Consider the following 4,983-nt stretch of genomic DNA (forward strand, 5'->3'; position numbering starts at 1 on the left):
AATGTTCATTAGGCCTTAACTGTAGCTCTCATGCAATTACCATACCGTTCCTGTACAACTTCAGCATCACATGGCATTGAATAAAATCCTCTGAGAATATCTCGAGGGCAAAGAGAAAAAAGGAGAAGGAAAACTGTTATGGCTATGAAATTTGAATAGCTTACCTTTGACAAGGGAAACATAGAAGACTGCATACTGGAGGGTGGGCAGCCAGCACCTGCCCAGGAAACAGAATGGATTCACCTGGGCTCCCTGCCCTTCTGGCAATAGAGGTCTGAAGGGTTAAACAAAACACAAAATTAGTTTGATGGCTAAATAGGACGCATTATCACATTCTTAAAGGTAAGAGGAGTCCTACTTAAAATGTGGCTGATAACATATCAGATGAAGCCAAGCCGAGCAGTTTTCAGTAGAAACAAACTCGTGATGTGATATGAATTTTAATCTGGCCACTAATGTTCCTCAGATAGACTTCAGAGCCCAAGCACCTGCACTCCTTGTCTATTATAACGGGAGGCGATTTCTTTTACTCTTGAATCGTATCTCCTCTTCTTCCCTATTATTTTATTAATTTGGCCGTAAAATTGCCCCTGCCATTAAGGAGTGAGGTAAAAATTTAAAATTTTATTTGAGGAAAAAAATTTAAATATCTAAAGAAAATGATATTTCAATATTTTAAAGTCTGAAAATCACTCTTAGTAAATTGAACAGATTTCTTAACTTTGAAAACCCTCATTCCTCTTTTCATTTGCTTTGTAATATTTTTCTTCATTTATCCTGGGTCTATATAATTCAACTTGTAGATTATTAAAAATTGCTCCAGAGTCAACCCAGTCTCTCCTGACTAGTTTCAGCCAGGCCATCCAAGGAGAGTCACAGAGCACTTCTCAATGAAACAGAGCTACACTCTTCCTTGGAAAATAGCCTAGTTGCGTGATTCATAATAAAAGAATAACACTACTTGAGTGTTGCAAAGAGTTTGGGGATAAAATGGAACAACTGAGCACTGAATTAATATGTAAATCATTAGTGTACAGGCTGCCAAGGATTTCCATTAAAGTGTTTAGAGAAAAATGATTTTGACAAATTATGTATTTTATGAGCAAAAATATGCAACCTGCTGCATTTGGCATTTTGTCCTTCCATCCCTGAAAGAAAGGTGAATTGCTTTTGCTGCGAGTTACTGTAATTGGATTCCAATTTCTCCAACAGATAGTACTGTCCATTAGCTCAGATGCCCACCTGGAAGCACTTGGTGACAGCTGGCAGGTATGGCCTTCTGGGAACCAGTGCCAATTGGACTTAGATCCTGTTCAAGGGAAGGGAGAATCTCTCAGGAGATAGGTTATCATATAAGAAATCTATTGGCAAAGGTCTTTCATTTAGCTTGTCATTTGGAGCTGCAGGTAAATGCAAGTTCACTTTAGAATAGAAATAAGCTTATAATTGAGATGTCCAAAATGAATGCATTATGGGACTAAGTCCTGGGGAGGAAATTTGATGGGGTATTAGACTCTGCACAATAAAAGGATTATGGAATTTTAGTGCCAGAGATAGGGGAAAACAAACAAATCCTTTCGCCTATCTTCACCTGAGCAGATGAAATGTAGAATAAAGACAACTGTCCAGATGAACCCACAACATTTTATAGAATTGGAAGGAAACTTAAAGAACTTAAAGGTGTTGAGTTTAAAACATAAGCAGAAAATCTAGTTGAGGACACTCAGTAGTCAAGTGATAACACTGGGGGAAATGCAGAAGTGAGACCTGTGTGCTGTTATTTTATAGTCATGAATGGGAATGTCAAGGGAGAGAGAGAAACCTGAAGGAGGAGGAAAATGAGAGAGAAGGAAGAATGTTATATATTGTGGTTGAACTGAGGAAGGTGGAGGCAATTCTTATTACATGGTTTTTACTTTCTCAAGTGATTTGGAGACATTGTAAGAGTGGGGAAAGCAGGAAAGATGTATAATAAAAATTGCATGAGTTAGAGTCGACTAGAGATAAATGATTGCCCAGCAGTCTTGATAGGCCAGCAGATGTTAGATAATATGGATTGGTTGTAATGCCAGCTGGCATCATTGTATGACTTTTTCTAACAATGCTCAGCAGTCACTAGTAAGAGAGGAGTGATCAGATGATTGACATTACCGGAGGCTGGAAATGGCCATGATGGATATTTTCAGGTTCTGAGCAACCTTTAAAACACCTAATAGTAAGAATTGGTATATATGTAGGATGCATAGGGAAAAAGGTACCTTTTAGGCAAATTTATGCTGTCCTCATAAATCTGACATTCATGAGTTTCATTTCCTTGACTGTACTTACCAATTTTATGATCAAATGCAATAGAATTACTTTTTTTTTTCTCTGCATGAATAACTTAATTAACTGCTAATGAAAATGAAAACTTTTCTGGGATCTTCTGACAAGATTTTTCTTTTTTCTTAAAATGCTTTCTCTTCAGTGAAGCCATTTTTAGCGTTAATCTTTACTTTCACCTTATCTGTCATCTTGACTCCAACCTGATATTCCTCTTCTTTTGGTCCAGACATTCAGATTTTAAAAGTAGCTTCAAGCTGAGAAAAGGTCATTTTTCCACAGTTCAGTGCTCTGAAAAACTTCCACCTCCCACTGAAAGTCATAGTCCAGGAGTGAAGCAATCACATGCTAGATCTTCAGGGCCAATTAGAAGTCATTATGAACACTTGCGTTGGTCGACCTTATTTATCACAAGCCTGACAATGCACAGTTCTGAAAAAGGTGGCCTCCCGGTGCACACACGTAGTATTTCAAAAGGAGAGGGCATTATAAAAGAGGCTGAGGCTTGATCACCAAAAATCAGCACAATGAAAACAAACAATAATGAATAAAGGGTACTAGAATTCAAACTACCAGATGTTTTAAAGAGGGGTGTGTGTGTCAGTTTTCAATTCCATTTTGAACACCAGGTTACAAAAGAAATATTTTTTAGAAATAAAAAAGGATTGAGGGAAAAGAAAAGAAAATAGAAAGAATATCCACACCGTTGAATGACCCCCTGTTTGTTCCTGGTAAACTTCAATCACATCTTCGTCCTCCATTCCCAGTTATTTTGGAGTGTGATTATCGGCAATTCTCTGACCTTCAAAGAGAAACCTGAGTGAATTCCTTGGAGTTCCCTGTCTTTGACAGTATGGTTCTTTAAGTTTCTTGAGATGTGTTGCCATTTTCATATTGAAGTGAATCTCACTGCTGTCCAATGACTTTGAGTTGAATGTATTCTCCTTCCTTCTTATCCCCCAAGTCCTCACTTGAAGGTTTTGCCTTTCTCTGTGTGGGCCCTGAGTTGGTATAAGTCTGAATATCCTGGGATCTCCATACTGGTCAGACATGGTGACGGTGCTTCACACGGGATCTCCGCACAGCAGCGGCCTCGGGTAGGCAGAACCTTCCCTGGGGTTTACAAATCCATCTCCTTCTCCACAGCACAACACCACATCTCTAGAATTACTCTTAACTGATGTTATCTGAAACAACCATTTCGTGGGTAAATTGAAAAAAATTCTGTTAAGGTAAAGAATAATGAAAATATTCAAGTATGAATATATTTTATTTTAGCCTAAAACATGTTAATTTACACTTTAATATTTTTAATGTAAAACACAGACCTGTTTGTTGGATATGAATCTAACCATATTCAAAAGATTCTTTATCCTCTTTTCACATAATGCACACACATCTAAGTTTTCTTATACTGGATTCAAAAATTTTTGGAATTCTCTAATTTTTAAATGAATGTCACAATGATCCTGTGATAATTAATTTTATGTGTGTACTTGACTGGGCCATGGAATGGCCAAAAGTTATTCTGGATGTGTCTGTGAGGGTGTTTCTGAATGAGATTAACATTTAAATTGATAGACTGAGTAAAGCAGATTGCCCTCCCTTGTGTGGGTGGACCTCATCTAATCAATTGAAGACCTGAATGGAATAAAAAGGCTGAGTAAGAAGGAACTTCACTGGCCTCCTGGAGCTGGAACATTAATTAGTCTTTTCTGTCCTTTGGGCTCAGACTAATACACTGCTTCTTCTTGGATCTTGACCCTGCTCACTTTCAGACTGGATCTTACAGGGCTTTGGATTCTGACTGGAACTACACATCTGCTCTCCTGGGTCTCTAGCTTGCCAACCTCAAATCTTAGGACTTTTTAGCTCCCATAACTATCAAGTCAATATCCTATATAATAAAAAAGCTAATATGCAAATCGACTGAACAGCAGACTAACCGGTCGCCAAGACATGCACTGACCACCAGGGGGCAGACGCTCAACGCAGGAGCTGCCCCCTGGTGGTCAGTGTGCTCCCACAGTGGGAGTGCCGCTCAGCCAGAAGCCGGGCTCATGGCTGGTGAGCACAGCAGCGGTGGCGGGAGCCTCTCCCACCTCCACAGCAGCACTAAGGACCCCTCAGGGGGGCAGGCCTAAGCTGGCAGGTGGAAATCCCCTGAGAGGTCCCAGACTGCATGAAGGTGCAGGCTGGACTGAGGGGGACCCCCCCCCCCCCCAGTGCACGAATGCCGTGCACCGGACATCTAGTCTTAAAATAAATGTCATTCATACATATAAATACATGTAAGAGATATGTATGTATATATGCATGTATGATGTATTTATATGTATATATTCATATACTTATATGTATATACATATGTATATGTATATGTATATCATTGCTTCTGTTCTTCTTTGACTAATACAGATGCCTAATTTATTTTTCTTTATCAAGATGTCTCTCCATGGCATTCAACTACTCATAAAAACAATTTTCTTTCTTCTCACACTTAAATTTCATTTTGCTAGTATACATACTCTTTAATTAAATGATGAAACTTCAGTAACAACTATGCTGTAATGATCAATTTGAGAACAATTCAAGTTGTGGAAACAGAAGTGTGTGTGGAAGATCCAGAGAAAGGAGACACTTCTAACTATAAATGGGAGG

General features: G+C 38.8%; 1 pseudogene; it reads right to left on the reverse strand.

Moving 5' to 3' along the window:
- Positions 1-473: 473 nt before the first annotated feature.
- On the reverse strand, positions 474-3,374 carry LOC103285495 (small ubiquitin-related modifier 1-like; annotated as a pseudogene).
- Between the last annotated feature and the right edge of the window lie 1,609 nt (positions 3,375-4,983).

The sequence above is a fragment of the Eptesicus fuscus genome, chromosome 7 (assembly GCF_027574615.1).
Source record: "Eptesicus fuscus isolate TK198812 chromosome 7, DD_ASM_mEF_20220401, whole genome shotgun sequence".
Taxonomy (NCBI): domain Eukaryota; kingdom Metazoa; phylum Chordata; class Mammalia; order Chiroptera; family Vespertilionidae; genus Eptesicus; species Eptesicus fuscus.